At 37.7% G+C, this 19,059-nt stretch overlaps 1 pseudogene; it reads left to right on the forward strand.

Moving 5' to 3' along the window:
• The first annotated feature begins 2,628 nt into the window (after nucleotides 1–2,628).
• On the forward strand, nucleotides 2,629–18,748 carry LOC143645668 (E3 ubiquitin-protein ligase RNF130 pseudogene; annotated as a pseudogene).
• Nucleotides 18,749–19,059: the final 311 nt, after the last annotated feature.

The raw sequence follows: 19,059 nt of genomic DNA on the forward strand, positions 1-19,059 counted from the left end.
CTTTTTCTTCAATATTTTGAAATAAATGGAGTAGAAATGGTATTACTTTTTTTTTGTATGCTGTGTGGCGGGGTCACATTTCATTCTTTTTCCATGTGAGTATCGCATTATTGCAGCACCATTTGTTGAATTTTGTTTTGTTTTGTTTTAGTTGGTTTCTTTTGTTTGTTTGTTTTATGGAAGTGCATGGGCTGGAAATAAAACCTGGGTCTCTTGCATGGCAGGTGAGAATTCTACCACTGAACTACCCTCGCACCCCTATTACTTCTTTTTGAAATGTTGGGGAAAATCCTCAGTGAAACCATCTCACCATGGGCTTTTCTTTGTAGGAAGATGTTTGATGACCGATTGATATCTTTACTTCTGACAGGCTTTTTCAGATCTTCTATTTCTTCTCCAATTAGTGTAACATTTTCATGTGTTTTTAGGAATTTTTCCATTTCATCTTAGTCAGAGTAACTTGTTCACGTATATCTAGGAATTTTTCCATTTCATCTTAGTTGTCTAGTTTGTTGACCTACAGTTGTTCATAACATCCTTTTATAATTTTTTAGTTTCATCAAGGTCCGTGATAATGACACTCCTCTCATTTCTGATTTTATATTTTTGCATACTCTCTCTCCTGTTCCTTTTCAGCCTAGCTAGGGGGTCCATCGATTTTATTGATTTTTTCAGAAAAACAACTTTTGGTTTTATTGATTCTTTCTATTGTTTTTCTGTTCTCCAATTCCTTTATTTTTGCTTTAATCTTTGTTTTTTTCTCTTCTTTTATTGGCTTTGAGGTTTGTTTGCTCTAATTTCTTTAGTTCCTCCAGGTGAGAAGTTATGCCCTTAATTTTTTATCTTTTTTTTTAATGTACACACATTTAGAGCAATAAATTTCTCTCTCAGCACTGCCTTTGCTACACTCCATAAGTTCTAATATGGTGTATTCTCATTTTCACTTGTCTCCAGATATTTACCTATTTCTCTAGAAATTTCTTATTTGACCCATTGACAGTTTAAAGAGTGTTATTTAATCTCCATATAGTTGTGAAAGTTCTGGTTCTGTGTTGATTATTGATCTCCAGCTCCATTGTACTGTAATCAGAGAAAGTGCTTTGAATAATTTCAGTATTTTAAAATTTATAAAGACACTTTTTGTGCCCCAGTATATGATCTGTCCTGAGAATTAGAGAATACACATCTAAGTGTTTTAGAGTTGTAATGATCTATATATGTCTGTTAGATTTTTTTTTCACTTACCAAATTATTAAGTTCTCTATATTCTTGTTGATTCTCAGTCTGGCTGTTCTGTCCACAAAGGATAGCAGTGTGTTGAAATCTCCCACTATTATTGTTGAAACATCTATTGCTCCCTTTAGTTTTGCCAATATCTACCTCATGTACTTTGGAACCGCTTGATTGGGAGCATAATCATTTGTGATTATTCTTCCCTCTTAGTGAATTACTCATTTTATTAATAGGTAGTGTTCTCCCTTATCTCCTGAAGTCTATTTGGTCTGATATTTGTATAGCTATGCCTACTTTCTTTTTGTTAGTGTTTACATGGAACATATTTTTCCATCCTTTAACTTTCAATCTACTTGTATCTTCTGGCCTAGCATGAGTCTTTTGAAAGCAGCATATAGATAGACCATATTTCTTAAACATTTTTGATTTTTTATTCCTAAGTCTTTGTCTCCTTTAGTGGTTTAGTTTGTTCCTTTGGCTGTGCCATATCTATCTGCATTTTCATATGCTTTGTCATTTTTGTTGGCTTTGAGACATTTGATTTTCTTCATAGGGCTATTTTGAAAGTTGATTTCCCTCAGTCATGTAATGTTTTGTATTTGCTTGTGTTTGTATTTGCTTGTGTTTGTTTTGAAGTTCTCCTTTTGCACTTGGTTTGTCAGTAATTCCCTGTCAAACAAAGTCCAGACCTCATGTAGGGAATGAAAGTCTACTTGAGGAATTTTTGAAGCTAGACTGATAGGCAGTTTGCAAGAAAACACATTGTTTCTTCCCAGCAGACAGCAAGCCTGAACTTCCTCTTCCCCTCACAATCTCACAATTACTTCTCCCACATTGTGGCAGCCAGGTAAGCTGAATGGAGCCCAGGTGCAATTCCAGCCATGTCCACTATGTGCTGAGATTTGCTAAATCTGGGGACATGTCCCACTATGTGCTGAAATTTGCTAACTCTAGGACTCTGAATTAGGCAGTATGCATCACAGTGGAGATTCTGCTTGCACCTTCAATGTGTCTAGTGGCCCACAGCCTCCTGCTTTGCATGAGCTTGGGCTGTAGGACTTGGTATTTCAGCTGCCCCTGTCCACAGCCAACCCAGAAATGCCTGTTGGCTATGATATGGGGCACATGGCATCGTGGGGTGGGCCAGGACATTGGGTATGGGATGGGGCACAGAAACATGGCTGCACAGCACATGGGGCAGGGACACAAGGCATAGCACAATGATGCAGAGTCCTCTGTTGGGCAGGGTGTGGGGTATAGGGTGCCATGCAATGGCATGGGGCTTGATGCTGGGGTGTGGGACAGAGGCACAGTGTTGGAGTGAAAAGGGCAGGGGGTCATGTGGACATGTGGTAAGGTGCAGGGGGATGTGGTTTTGGCACAGGGGCATGGGGCATGGCACAGGTTGTGGGACATGGTGCAGGGGCATGTGTTGTGGCAAAGGTATGTGGGGCAAGGGCTTGTCATGGAAGTATGAGATGAGGTAATGTGTGGCATGTTGTGTAGGTGAAGTGTGCAGGGTGTAGTTTAGGAGATTGTGGGCAGGATGTGCTTTGTGGGAGCACATGTGTAGAGCATGGGGAACAGGTCAAACCATGGGAACGTTTTGTCCATGCAGCATAGTGCAATCACAGTGCAGGGAAGGCATGAGGACATCAGTCAGGTTTAGGATGGGGTGCAGGGCACAGAGTTGTGGTACAGAGGTATGGGGCATGACACAGGAGCATTGGTCAAGGGTGCAGCACAGTGACATGTGGGAGTGGGACAGGGCATGTGTGCATGGGGCATAGAGGGCAGGGCAAGCATGATCTGAAGCAATTTAAAGATTCAATCTCAATTGAAATATCAGCAGTCTTCTTTGCAGAATCAGAAAAGCCAATCATTAATGTTATTTGAAAGGTTAAAGGGGCACCAAATAACTAAAACCATTTTGAAAAAGAATACAATTGGAGGACTCAAAGTTCTTGATCCTAAAACATATTACAAATCCACAGTAATCAAACCAGTATGGCACTGGCACAAGGACTCTCATATAGGCCAATGGAAATGAATTGAGAGCTTATAACCCAACATTCCTATCTTTGGCCACCTGATTAATATAATATTTTTATATTATAAAATATTTGATAAATCTTTATAAATATAAATATTTATAAAATATTGATAAATCTTTGCACACATACATTCCATATCTCCAGGATAACCTCTTGACTCTTTGAAATCTCTCAGGCACTGAAACTTTATTTTGTTTCATTTCTCTTCTTCTAGTTTGCTAGCTGCTGGAATGCAATATACCAGAAATGGAATGGCTTTTAAAAGGGTAATTTAGTGAGTGTCAGTTTACAGTTCTAAGGCTGAGAAAATTCCAAATTAAAACAAGTTTATAGAAATGTCCAATCAAAGGCATCCAGTGAAAGACACCTTGGTTCAAGAAGGCCAATGAAGTTCAGGGTTTCTCTCTCACATGAGGAGGCCCATGGTGAATACAGTCAGGGCTTCTCTCTCATCTGGAATGGCACATGGCAAACATGGCATCATCTGCTAACTTCCTCTCCTGGCTTCCTGTTTCATGAAGCTTCCTGGGAGGCATTTTCTTCCTTCATCTCCAAAGGTCACTGGCTGGTAAACTCTCTGCTCCTCATGGCCTTGTCATTTTCTGCTCTCTCATAAATCTCTCTCATTCTCTTTTCTTTTTTTATAGAATTTCAGAAATGTCTTCTCATTTAAAGGACTTCAGAAACTAATCAAGACTCACTCAAATGGGTAGGGAAATGCCTCCAGCTAATCCAATTTAACAACCACTCTTGACTAAATCACATCTCCAAGGAGATGATCTAATTACAGTTTCAAATATACAATACTGAATAGGGATTAGAAGAAATGGTTGCCTTTACAAAATGGGATTAGGATTAAAACATGGCTTTTCTAGGGTACATACATCCTTTCAAACAAGCACATCTCTCTTCTCCCTTCTGGTCAAGAAGACTTTCTCAATCCCTTGACACTGGGCCCCAGTTCATCCCAGGATTTCTGCTCCAAATTGCAAGGGAGATTTATACCCTTGGGGGTCATGTTCCATGCAGGGGGGAGGGCAGTGAGTTCACCTACTGAAGTTGGTTTAGAGAGAGAGGCCACATATGAGTAATGAAAGCAGTTCTCTGGGTCTGACTCTCAAGCCAAATTTTAAGTAGGCTTACACTTTCCTTTGCAGGAATGAGTTTCATAGGGGTGTACTCCAAGACTGAGGGCTCAGCTTACTGATTTGGTTGTCCCCACTACTTGCAAGAATACCAGGAATTCCCCAGATGGGGAAGCTGAATATTTCCTCCTTTTTCCCTGACCCCTCAAGGGGACTTTGCAAATATTTCTTTATTCACTGCCCAGATGACTCTGGGAAAAATCAGGGCATCACACTAATCTGGAGAAACCAACAAAATCTCATCCACTATTCAAGATTCCATGTACTTATGGTGTTCAACTAAACTAACCATACACATTAAATTAGGTAACGCACTATCCAAGATATAAATTTTGCATCAACTGAACATTTTTCCCTTTGGTTTCAGACAAAAGATGAAGTTTTTTTTTAACTGTAAAAAATGTTGAAGTTTTAAAAAATGAATGATATCATTCCTTACCCTGTATTCTGATTTACCTTAGTCCTGTACAGATCAGCTTCATTCATATCTCTACTTAAAGTCTGATCACTTTTTCAACTTTTTAAACAGTTCCTTTATAGGGTACTGCTGATTTTCATAGCTTCAGAGCTCTAACTCTGAGTCTCAGTTGTCACATACATTCCCAAAGTGTCTGGGAACAACCAGGTTATATACATTCAGCTCAGTATTTCAGAATTTATAAATAACAGTTACAACTCCTGAATATATGTGACTGCTGTAAGAGCTTACATTCTAGGACCCTTTACAATAGGCCCCAATCTGATAACCCAAGCTTTTGACCTCAGTGCACTGAGTTTTCTTTTCTTTTTTTTCTTTTTTTGGCATGCCGTATGGTGGGGGTCACACTTCATTCTTTTTCCATGTGACTATCCTGTTATTGCAGCACCATTTGTTTAAAAAATTTTGGTGGGGGGTGTGAAGCGCATGGGCTGGGAATTTAATCTGGGTCTTTCACATGGCAGGTGAGAATTCTACCCTGAATTACCCTTACACCCCCAGTTCACTTAGATTTTATATTATACTTCATCCATATGATTGAGGCATGATAATATTTGGTTTTTGATCCTGACATTTAATTCAACATAAGAGACATTAAGTTTCTTATACCTAATTGCATTCCTCACAATGTCATTATTTCTTGTGGCCACCCAGTAGTCCATTGTATGTATACACCATAGTTCCTTAGCCATCTGATTCTTGACCATGGGTCTAAGACCACTCAATTGGGAAAGAATGGTCTCCACAACAAATGGTCCTAGGGAAACTGTTAACAATTTGCAAAAACAAACAAAGAAAACAGGACCTCTCTCTCTCATTTTATACCAAAACCCACTTAAAATTGATCATAGAACTAACTATGAGACAGAATTGAAAACTCCTAGAAGAAATGTAAGGAGGAGACTTCCTGGTCTTATGCTAGGCAATGGTTTCTTGGACTTTACATCCATAACACAAGCAACAGAAAAAGTGGGATTACATTGAAATTAAAAACTTTTGTAAGTAATGAATTATATCATGAAAGTATAACAGCAACCTACACCATGAGTGAAAATATTTGGAAATGACGTGTCTGACAAGGTTTCTGATAATATCATGAAAATGTAGTCTCTCTGGAATTCAAGCATTAAAAAGGTTTTGTTTGCTGTTGTAGATATGGGGATTTATAGAGGGGGATGTGTGTTGGAGGGGATAGGATGCTCAAGTTACATTATAGTGCCGTATAAATTCTGGTTAGTGCTTTATTAATATAAATGCTCTATGTGTTTTCATAATCCTAATACTTAGTTATAAATTGAATTTTAAAATTACTTGTTTTTGAGAGGATTTGGGTGGGTGGCTTCCATTTTTTTCCCCTCCAGGTCTGTTTACTCTAGTGAATAGTTCTAGTTCTCTATCTTGGGAGAGCGATCTGTAGTAACTTCATTAACATGTGCCAAACAGGAGATTGAGAAAAAAGATGAAGGTCTGTATATTTTTTCCCCAGAGTGCCACTTTGTTGTGTTGTCTCAGGCTGGCTGCCACCTCTATAGCCCTTTCTCTAGGATTATTGGAAGAGCCCCTTACCTGGGAGTGGGATAACCACATTGTTCCTACTCCCTGCAGGTGCTGTAGCTTATATTGTGCTTTCTCCACCCCTTATTTACATCTTTGCAATTCGATGCTATATCAAATCCTCCCTGAATGATCATAATTTAAGTATGAGTCATCTGTTTTCTGCTGAAACCCCAAATTGTACACTGAAAAATTGGACAAGTTCTCTGTTCTCCATTTTCTACTCTTCGTACTTGCTATCCATGTTGTACTTATATGATCTGCATACAAGATTATTGACCAAACACTTGGCTATTTTATCACATTCCAAACTTCTGTCAGTCTAAGCTGTCTCGTGAATTTTTGTTTCAGCTAACTTGGGCCTTATTATTATTTTTCTTTTTTCTTAAATAAATCTTCCTTATATTTAAGATGTAAAGACTTTTAAAATAATAAGATTCATCAGGAACTCTCTCTCTAGCTAGTGCAGTGTTTGGAACATGTTAGAAGCACTGTAAATATGCATTGACTGAGTGAATAAATGAAGGAATAAGTAAATAAACCCAATTAGTTGTAAGTAGTTGTTTTTGTCTTCAATGTTCACAATATGTGTTTACTCCACCTTTCCCATTTATAATTGCTAGGGAATAAAGAAGCAAGACACATTAAATGAAACAATCCAAAAACACTCATTGCCTCAACTGTGGAAGTTCTCTAAGGCAATTTAATCCTGCATAGAAAAGTTTGGGGCCCATTAACTGAAAGTCACTTAGATTGGAGATCAGTGAGTTATAAATTACTCACTAAAGACTGAGACTGGGAAAAATTGAGTGGAAAGCAATTGAATCCCATTGTTCTATCCTAACTACCCTCTTGGACAAAGCTTCTGGGAAAGAAATTCCAAGTACAAAATCTTGTAATTTCTTATTAGAGAGAGAGGGGTAAGATGTGATGATTGACGTGCTCTTTTGACCTATTTCTGCAAGTATTATATTAGTGACTTCCGAAATTTTACACCAAACTTGTGTTTTTGGGTCAGACACTATTTGGTCATTGTGCTTTATTATTTTCAGGTTCTTTGGAATTAAATTTGCTTAGCATGAATTTAGATTTTTCACAAAAATCTACATTGAAATTATAGATAGGCTAAACTTCCCCTTTTTAATGCCTTCTCCATTAAGTTTTAGTATCAGTGTTACAATATACTTGCAAATTATATTTTGAGGCCCTCATCAATTTACACAATGTAGGTATTATATATTCATTGATGCTTGGAAAGACATGTAGATTCATTTCTCCTGGCACCTTTGATGTGATAGTTGTGGAAAGAATGATTTCATTCTTTTTCATGATGAAACACTTTTCATGGATTCTATCTTTTCCTGGGTTCATGCTGATCATCATTAGTAAAATTAATAATCTAGGAGTCATCTTCGAATGATCCCTTTCCTTAATCCTACACATCCCCACCAGCAGGCCATATTGACTCTACCACTAAAACATAACACATTCTCCCCACTTCCAAATACTCTGTAGGAGCCATGAGCATATCTTGGGTGGACATAGGAAATAATTTCCCTAACTAGCTTTGCTCTTCCATTCTTGTCTTCTTACAACCCATTCCTTGACATAAATAAGATTGTGCTGTCGTTCCTTAAGTACTATATCATTGCTCTCAAATATTTGCTATCCCTCTTAGGAACAGTCAATTAAACTCAATACAGGTAGTTCAGATTAGGCTTTATAAAATAGATGTGAGCCAACAGATATAAGTTGGAAGAATATGTGCAGTCCTGGGCAAGTTTTAGGAACCAGGTCATGGGACAACTCTCAATGATTTTGACCTGTGCACAATCTCAGTTGACCATATTTTGGGTAGAAGCTAGATCACATGGGGAACTTGAGATTTAAGGGAACATATGAAAGGTGGTTTTACTTTTCTAGCTTCTAATCTGTAGAGCGGAAAACTGCAAGGTTATTGGAAAAGCTATGACTAAGCCATTCTTTATTATCTTCCACAGTTAATTGGAAAATAAGAGGTAATATGGGTATAGTGATCTGTATAGCTGCCTATATGGGGTAAAGTAAAATGGTGGAAAGGACTTTTTCACAAATTAAATTCTACCTGTTGCCAGAATATGTATTCCTCTTATATTCCAAAACTCATCAGTTATCTCCCAGTGTAAGGAAAAGTAACAAACCACACTTTAAAACCATTATCCATTCTTGCTTATATCTAAGTGGTATGACTGATATGTTTCCATTTAATTTTAAATTTTATTTAATGATCTAATAAATACTTGAAATAGAAAATTCATTAAAAAGTATTTGCCACAGCAGAGTAACTGTTAAAGATAGGTAGAATGGAACAACATTCTCTGGATGGTGTATGTGATCTGAAGTGTTTGGGATTACACTTAAAGAAGGAAAAAGTTTGAGAAGGTAGTATGGTTCTATAAGTAACTGAAAGGAAATTATATTTTTGCTTTGTTTCAATATGATTCTGCCATGCAATGCAAATATTGTATTACAGAGTGTTTTAATTTTTTAAGATAAAACTGTACAAAGACATATAATTTGTAAGAAACTGTACTGACCATATTTTTTAAGAACCTGAAAAAGAAGACATTATTGTCAACCCTATAACCATCAATGGACAGATGAAGAAAAATAAAGCATATACATTAAGGGCCTTACTAAAATTTCCCATTTTTTCTAATAGTATCCTGCTACTAGAGAAAATTTTGCATATGTCATAAGGGCAAGATATGTTTTCTTTGCAAAATATGTACACATACCGTGTTCATGGATTGGAAGACTAAATATAGTTAAGATGTCAATCCTACCTAAATTGATTTACAGATTCAATGCAATACCAATCAAAATCCCAACAACATATTTTTCAGAAATAGAAAAACCAATAAGCAAATTTATCTGGAAGGGCAGGGTGCCCCGAATTGCTAAAAACATCTTGAGGGAAAAAAACGAAGCTGGAGGTCTTGCACTGCCTGACTTTAAGGCATATTATGAAACCATAGTGGTTAAAACAGCATGGTATTGGCATAAAGATAGATATATCGACCAATGGAATCAAATAGAGTGCTCAGATATAGACCCTCTCATCTATGGACATCTGATCTTTGATAAGGCCGTCAAGCCAAGTCACCCTGGGACAGAACAGTCTCTTCAATAAATGGTGCCTAGAGAACTGGATATCCATATGCAAAAGAATGAAAGAAGACCCATCTCTCACACCCTATACAAAAGTTAACTCAAAATGGATCAAAGATCTAAACATTAGGTCTAAGACCATAAAACAGTTAGAGGAAAATGTAGGGAGATATCTTATGAATCTTACAATTGGAGGCGGTTTTATGGACCTTACACCTAAAGCAAGAGCACTGAAGAAGGAAATAAATAAATGGGAACTCCTCAAAATTAAACACTTTTGTTCATCAAAGAACTTCATCAAGAAAGTAGAAAGACAGCCTACACAATGGGAGACAATATTTGGAAATGACATATCAGATAAAGGTCTAGTATCCAGAATTTATAAAGAGATTGTTCAGCTCAACAACAAAAAGACAGCCAACCCAATTACAAAATGGGAAAAAGACTTGAACAGACACCTACCAGAAGAGGAAATACAAATGGCCAAAAGGCACATGAAGAGATGCTCAATGTCCCTGGCCATTAGAGAAATGCAAATCAAAACCACAATGAGATATCATCTCACACCCACCAGAATGGCCATTATCAACAAAACAGAAAATGACAAGTGCTGGAGAGGATGCGGAGAAAGAGGCACACTTATCCACTGTTGGTGGGAATGTCAAATGGTGCAACCACTGTGGAAGGCAGTTTGGCGGTTCCTCAAAAAGCTGAATATAGAATTGCCATACGACCCAGCAATACCATTGCTGGGAATCTACTCAAAGGATTTAAGGGCAAAAACTCAAATGGACATTTGCACACCAATGTTTATAGCAGCGTTATTTACAATTGCAAAGAGATGGAAACAGCCAAAATGTCCATCAACAGACGAATGGCTAAACAAACTGTGGTATATACATATGATGGAATATTATGCAGCTTTAAGACAGGAAAAACTTATGAAGCATGTAATAACATGGATGTACTTAGAGAACATTATGCTGAGTGAGTCTGGCCAAAAACTAAAAGACAAATACTGTACGGTCCCAATGATGTGAATCGACATTTGAGAATAAACTTGGAATATGTCATTGATAACAGAGTTCAGCAGGAGTTAGAAACAGGGTGAGATAATGGGTAATTGGAGCTGAAGGGATACAGACTGTGCAACAGGACTAGATACAAAAACTCAAAAATGGACAGCACAATAATACCTAATTGTAAAGTAATCATGATAAAACACTGAATGAAGCTGCATCTGAGCTATAGGTTTTTGTTTTGTTTTGTTTTGTTTTTACTATTATTACTTTTATTTTTTTCTCTATATTAACATTCTACATCTTTTTCGGTTGTGTTGCTAGTTCTTCTAAACCGATGCAAATGTACTAAGAAACGATGATCATGCATCTATGTGATGATGTTAAGAATTACTGATTGCATATGTAGAATGGTATGATTTCTAAATGTGGGGTTAATTTCTTTTTTTCTGTTAATTAATAAAAAATAAAAATAAAAATAAAAATGTACAATATTTTTATTCTGACACATAGCTGATGCACGGAATGAATTGTTATAGTTGTATAAAGCTTCTCATATCCCAATAAATGACAGAGATATTAAAGATGGATATAGATTGTAAGTTTTATTGTTACTGAAATATGTTATCACTGAGATTATTTCTAAATCAAAGCATGGATAGAGTTGCAAAATATGGAAAAATGGACCTTCAATTTCTATATGAAAAATCCAGACTCTACTTTTTCTTCTATTTTTATGCCACTTAAATCATGCATGGTGTGATTTTTTTTTGGTTTGAGTTTCCACATCAAGTGACAGTTTGACATGTGTTCTTTATGGCGGTCTCCATCTGAGGCAATGCTGTACAATTATTAATGGTTTTCATTCTTAAGGTTGAAGAATATGAAAATTAGATAAAAGGCTTTCCAGAGTTGTTCTTCCAAAGTGCAAAATCAGATAAGGAGGTTTTCTAGAGTTGCAGCAATATCACTTTGATGGACATCTTGTCAGCACACCATTACCTGATGTAGAAAAGAAGGTATGTGATACTACTTTGTTAATGATCAGTAGTGTAAGCTAGACCTGTCAATTCATAATTTCTCAGTGATTGGAATTAATTAATTGAATGTAATGTTACTTAACTGTTACTAGAAACTTAAAACAGGCTGTGACGTATAATCTTAATGTCATTATAGAAAAATGAGATGTAAAGAATTGTGTTCATAAAGTTTGGAGGAAAACTGAAGTAAGAACTGTCAAAGAAAAAGGAACTTAGTAAACTTCCTCTACTCTCAAATTCCAAGTGGATTAAATAATGAAATATTAAAACAGACATAGAAATATGTTATAAAATTTCTATCTGAGAAGAAAGGATACTGTTTACAACTCAAGAAATTTCAGCCACAAAACTGAATGAGTATAGTAATTCACTATTTAATCTCTTGAGAATTTTTATTATTCTTGGGAAAAGATTGGAAGATATAAAAATCACAGTACTACAAAACCCACATAATTTGGGGAGGTGATAGGAAGTGTCATATCAGCCTACAAATATAGGTTTGGCATTTCTTTACTACTTTGTAAATGTTACAACATTTAAAACACGAATAGTATTAAAAAAGAAAACCTCAAACAAACCTGGAAACAACCCAACTGTACATATCCATGTTACGGTGTATGACCCTATAATAAAAAGTAATGGTCTAGTGATAAATGTAAAAATATGTGTGAATATAAAAAAACAAAGCTCATTACATGAAAGGACAACAGACCACATATTGTATGATTTTATTGACAAGAAATTTCTAGAAAACTCTAGAGGCAGATATCAAACTAATTTTTGCTTTCAGCTGACAGGAGGGAATTCTGGGGGTAATGAAGTGTTCTAGAGCTTGGTTATAGTGAAAGTTTAGTAAATTTTGTGGACATGTACAGTTAAAATATAGGATTAATGATTTTATAGTAGATAGCACCTCATTAAAACTTCTAACAAAAAATGAGCAAAAGGAGATGTCAGGGTATACGCTGTGGCTAATCGAAGCAGTGAGTCAGGGAGAAGCTTTTCCTAACATGATGTATGCCAACTCTAGGACAGAAACCATGGAAAATTACAACATGTTTGCAGATGAATCTATGCAGAAAGCTGAACCTATTAACCTAGGCCTCGGTAAAAATTTGCACACATATACCAAATGACACAGATATAAAGTTCACTGCTGAGATTATTCATAGCTCTGGTTCTCTCATCTTGTTTTAGTTTCCTAGGCTTCTGAAGCAAATACCATGACTTGAGTTGGCTTAAACAATGGGAATTTATTAGCTTACAGTTTTGAGACTTGGAAAATGTCCAAATTAAAGCATCACCAAAGTGATGTTTTTTCCCAAAAGATTGGCTGCTGGTGATCTTTGGATCTTCTGTCTCATGTCAAGGCAGATGGCAGCACTGCTGGTTCCCCTCGTCTCTCATGGGTTTCATTGTTTTCAATTTTTTGCTTCCATGGCTTTCTCTCTCTGTCTGAATTTTGCTCTCTTATAAAGGACTCCAGTAATAAGATTAAGACCTATCCTGAATGAGGTGGGTCACCACCTTAACTGTAGTAGCCTTAAGAAAAGGTCCTAGTTAGAATGGGCTTATGCCCACAGGGATGAATTGCATTTAAGAACATGTTTTCCTGGGTACAGACAGTTTCAAACCACCACACTCCACCCTTTGGTCCCCCAGAGGATTGCTGTTTCTATATGCAAAAGACATTCATTCCATCACAATATCCCCAAAGCCTGAAGTCATACAAGAAACAATGCTTGGTACAAACTCTCATCAAAATCAATCATAGGAGCAATTCTGTCTGTGGACTTGTGAAACTTAAAGTTGTCTGTCTTCAATATACATAGAAGGGACAGATATAGATAAACATTTCCATTCCATAGGGAGAAATTGGAAAGACAAGTGCTATCACAGATCTTAAACAATTCTGCAACCCTGCAGGGAATATTCCATTAACTTTCAAGGTCTGATAGACATCTATAAAACAATGTTTTGTCCTCCACACCTGATGGAGTGGGAGACTCAATCCTTCCAAATGCTTATGCAGTGGCCATGCTCTCCACAAACACTAGGTTGTAGTCTCCACCCTCCTCAAACATCAGTGGCAGCCAGGCTCTCCAAAGTCCCTGGGACATAGGTTCTACCCTTGTCAAGAATTGAGTGGTAGCCAGATCCTCCACAAATCCTAGGGCATATGCTCCATCCTCTAAGAAGACCGGGGTAGCAGAACTCTTCTTGAATAATGGAGTGAAAAGCCTGCCCACTCCCACTGCCAGGGCAGGCTTACTTCTTCCACACAAACAGCTTACCCTGCTTTTTTGGTCCGAGATGATACTTTCAATTCAGCCCTCAGCTTCTATGTTCCTGCCCTTGAAGTGAATTTTCCATCCATCCCTTTTCTGTCCCTTTTGGTCCAGGATGGCAGTACTTTGGTTTAAACAGAATTCACAGAAAACTTGATTTTGCATGTAGCATATAGAGGTCCAAACCATCTGACAGTTGAACCTTCCACAGATCTTTTCTGGATAACCATACCTCCAATCCTGACTTGCATTGAATGGCTAATTAGATCCATGTTCACTTAAATCCACACCTGGAACACAATTTTCTAGGGACTTGCTCTCCAGAAGCTTAGAATTTTCCAAGCCATCCATTTTTTTATTTCTTAGAGTTCAAGAGTTCAGTTCTCAACTTAACCCTTTCCTCAGGTATTTTGCTATAAGCCACAGGAAGAAACCAGTCTGCATTTTCCACATTTAGTTGGAAATTTCCTCAGCCATATATCCAGGTTGATCATTATCAAATACTGCCTTCTATGTGACATCAGAACTCAATTTTGCCAAGTTCTTTGCCACTTTAAAACAAAGATCGCCTTTCATCCAGTTTCCAATAATGCAGTCATCCTCTTCTACAGCTTCATAAGAAGTACCTTCAGTGTTCATATTTTAAAGAATAATTTCTTTATAGCAGTCTAGGCCTTTTCTCCCACCCTAATAGAATTTTCTCTCATCCATCTTAATAGGAGTTTCTGTCACCTGTCTGTATCCTGAAAATATGACTATGCTTCATCTTGAGTGGCCACGCTCTTTTTAAACACTGGGGTGAAGGCTCCACCCTCTCAAGCATTAGGATGCAATTCCTGGGACACAGTCTCTACCTTTGTCAAAAATTTGGGGTGACAGCCAAACTGTCTCCAATTCCTGTGGCACAGGTTCAACCCTTTCCGAATACTGGGGTGGCAGCCAGATCCTCTGCAATTCCTGGGACATATGCTCCACCCTCTGGTCTGAGGAGGCAGCATTCTTCTTGAACAATGATGCAGAAAGCCGGCCTTTCACACTTTCCATGCACATGGGTGGGTCTGCTGTCCCAGCAATATGGAAAGTATAATCACCTCACAATCAGTTGAAAGTCTTAAAAGAGCTGAGAATTTCAGGGGCAGTTGAATTTCAACCTCAACTTTACATTGGCTCGTGCTAAAATTCCCAGCCAGACAAATTCTTCTATAAACTTCAACATCATCTTTACTGGACTTTTCAACTTGTGACCTACCCTATGGAGTTGGAACTTGCCAGCCTCCCAGTTACATAAGCCAAGTCCTTATAATATGTCCAGTCGTTTCTGTTTCTCTAGAGAACTTGAACACAGAGACATATTCATATAGTAAAATAATTTTATAAAAATGCACAAAATCAATTTACTGATGAAAGTCTTTTCCAAAACTTCTATTTAAACAGCAGGACATCTATATATAACAATGAAATGAAATTTCATATCCTATCTTACTCAATAAGCTAACATTTATTTAAAATAGTTCAGCTCAAAGACAAGTTTAAAATTTTAAAATGCAAAGTATTTAGAAGGAAACAAACTTGAATTCCTTTGGGGATAGGCAGATTTTTTTTTTACAAGACCCAGAAAGCATATCCATAGAATAAAGACTTGAAAATATTAAAAATTTCCAATCAAAGACCCTATTACGAAAATAAGTTAATAAGCCATTAGAGGGGGAAAATATTTGCAAAATATATATTCAATAAGGACTTCCATCCTAAAACTCAAAAATAAAATTTCAATCCATTTTTTTTTAATGGTTAAAAATATTTGAGAGACAAATAAAACTAAGATTAAAAAAATGCAAATAAGCGCAAGAAGGCGGCCGTGGGAATAGGCGCTCCCCTGACCGTTCCAGGCCAGTCCCGTTAGGGCCGCGCGCCCCCACGGCAGTGGCCCCCGGGGATGGACAAGGGCCGGCCCCATCGCCCTCGAGGCGATCAGCTGGTCCCGTGGTCAGCGGTCAGCTACAGCCGGAGCAGCCTGGGCGGCGGCCCGGGTAGCCACGCTGGAGGTGCTGGCCCTCGCGTTGGGGCGGGAACCAGCGAACGCCGCGGGTCAGTACTGCACGGCGCTCATCTTTGTGACCGTGCAGGAGCCCGGCTTGGGCGCCCCACTCATCTTCCTTGGCGACCGCGGGGGCTTGGGGCTCAACTTGCCCAAGGCCGAGGTCTGCGGTCAGGAACTGGCGCCCCTACCGCTCCAAGTAGTTGCTGATTATCCATCTGGCTGTTATCTTCAGGCTCGGTTTTTTGTCCCTCCTAATATCAAGCAGTAGACTGTCTTATTGCAGAGGGGAAACTGTACATTCAAAGAGAAAATCTCCCGGGCTGCTTTTTACAACACCGCTGCTGTAGTCATCTACAATAATAAGTTCAAAGAGGAGCCAGGCGTTATGACGCATCCAGGCACTGGAAGTATCGTTGCTGTTATGATCACAGAATTGAGGGGTAAAGATATTCTGAGTTATCTGGGAAAAAAAAGTCTCTGTGCAGATGACAATAGCTGCTGGAACTCGGATGCCGCCAAAGAACTTCAGCAATAGCTCTTTAGTCTTCGTATCGATGTCCTTTGTTGTTTTGATGATTCTTTCCTCAGCCTGGCTCATATTCTACTTGATTCAGAAAGAAGATCAGGTTCACCAATGCCCGCGACAGAAAGCAGCGTCGTCTCGGAGATGCAGCCAAGAAAGCCATCAGCAAATTGACAACCAGAACCGTAGAAAACAGTGATGAGGAAGCAGACACCGACTTGGACCGCTGCGCCGTCGGCATCGAGGACTACAAGCAGAGAGATGTTCTCCGGGTCGTGCTACAAGCATGTTTTCCACAAATCCTGCGTGAACCCTTGGCGTAGTGAACACTGTACCTGTCCTATGTGCAAACAACACTTTTAAGGCTCTGGGGATTGTGCCAAATTTGCCGTGTACGAATAACGTAACATTTGACATCTGAAGACTCACCAGAATCCAAGCTGCGAACCGAAAGTCAGCCCTCGGTGACCTTGACAGCAGCCACTCCCTTGGCCTCGAGCCGCTTCGAACTTCGGGGATATTGCTTCTTCCTCAGGAAGGGGAGCTGACTCCCAGGACCGGGAAAATCAACATCACAATAACAAAAGCATGGTTTTTTATTGACAGTTTTGGCCTGCTCAAAGCTCTCACCCTCTCCTACCTGATCATCAGAGCCACAGGTAATTTGAATGCTAACGAGGTAGAATGGTTTTGAAGAAGAAAACAAAAACTGCTCTCCCACTGATTGCCTTGAAGGAGAAAAAGAACTATTTTTGTGCATCATTTACCAATCATGCCACACAAGCATTTATTTTTAGTACATTTCTTTTTTTTCATAAAATTGCTAATGCCAAAACTTTGTATTAAAATAAAGAAATAATGAAACAAAAAAATAAGCACTGGAAAAAGTGCTCCACTTCATTAATAATGTGGAAAATGTAAATTAAAATGAGATATTGCTGTACACTCACTAGTTGGCCTGAAATCAAGTAACTGACAAATCACATGTTGACAAAGACATGGACTGACTTGAACGGCAGTGCATTGCTGGTGGGAGTGTGAAATGATATAAACTCTTTGGAAAATTTGACTATTTAAAAATAAAGTTAACAACACTTAACTTTGACCCAGAAATTCCACTCCTAGGTTTTTACCTAAGAGAAATGAAAACATATATTTATATAAAGACATACAAGAAGGATCATAACATCTTTATTCACAGTATCCACAAACTGCAAGCAATCCACAAGTTCACCAAGAGTAGAATGCATTAAAGAAGCGTGGTACAGTCTTCCTGTGAAATGCTATTCAGCAATATAATGAAGAAACTACTTGGTGTGCATGACAACGTGGATGCATCTCCTCACAGGTATAATTCTCAGTGAAAGCGATGCATAGAAAAGTACCATAGTATCTTATTTATGTGAAGTTCTAGAAGTTGTAAAAATAACCTAGGGTGAAAAAAAATCAGAAGACTGTTCTCTGTAGGAGAAGCAAGGAAGGAACGGGAGGGAACATTCTGGGGAGATGGAAGAATTCTATGTCACAATAGGGGTGTAGGTTACACAAGTATATTCATTTGTCAAAATTAGAAAACTAAGATTCATAATGCATGCAAATTATGAATAATAATAATGATTTAGTGGTGTGGGAAGAGTCATAGACAAAATAAAGAATGATAGAACGTTAGTAATTGTTAAATTTTGATAGAGAAAAAGGGGGTTTATTATGCTGTTCTTTTTACGTTTTAAGTTTTCCAATTTCCATAAAAATAGTGTCCTCATAATAAAAGAGAGCAAAACCTTCAGAAGGGGAAAGATGATAAACACATAAACTTTTAGAAAAAACTTGCTTTGTATTAACTACAAAAAAGTTAAGAAACCATGGCATCTATTGAAACAGGTATAATTAAAATATTCTTAAATTTAAAGTGAATTGATTAAGTACACTGAATAAGGAGATGGGAAAAATAATGCAAGTTTTAAATGCAGTTGCAGAATTTTAAAGATACCTTAGAAAAAAAAGTAAAAATAGTACAGAAAATTGAATTACTAAATGGAAAACAAAGGAGGCAAAATTATCCTGGACAATTCTATACAAAAAAACATAGTGGAGAACCATCATATAAATAGTTTAGTGTTTTAGAGAATGATAAAACTAAATGAATTTAGCAGAAGCAACTGCAGAAGTGATTATGGAGATAAATTTTCCTGAAGTAAAAAAAAACATGTACATTCAGGGTTTCAATAAGTCCCACACAAATTATTAATTCAATTTCAAGATCTACATATAACTTGATAGGCAGTTTTTTGAAACTTGCAGGATAAAAAAGAATAGATTAAGACTCTAGCAGAAAACGAATAAACGGAGTAAATGTAAAAAGTCCTTTTGACAGTTATTTGGAAATGGCAGCTGTGAATGGATAGAAGCTTTAGAACGTCTACTGGCTTGATAAAGAAGTTGGAGCATGAAGAGAAAGACAGATCCTTAGAATCTTAAGGAATTAAGTGCAGGAACTTGACAGAACCAAGACAAACCTGTTTCACCTCTGCTCT

Source organism: Tamandua tetradactyla, chromosome 9, assembly GCF_023851605.1.
Source record: "Tamandua tetradactyla isolate mTamTet1 chromosome 9, mTamTet1.pri, whole genome shotgun sequence".
Lineage (NCBI taxonomy): Eukaryota > Metazoa > Chordata > Mammalia > Pilosa > Myrmecophagidae > Tamandua > Tamandua tetradactyla.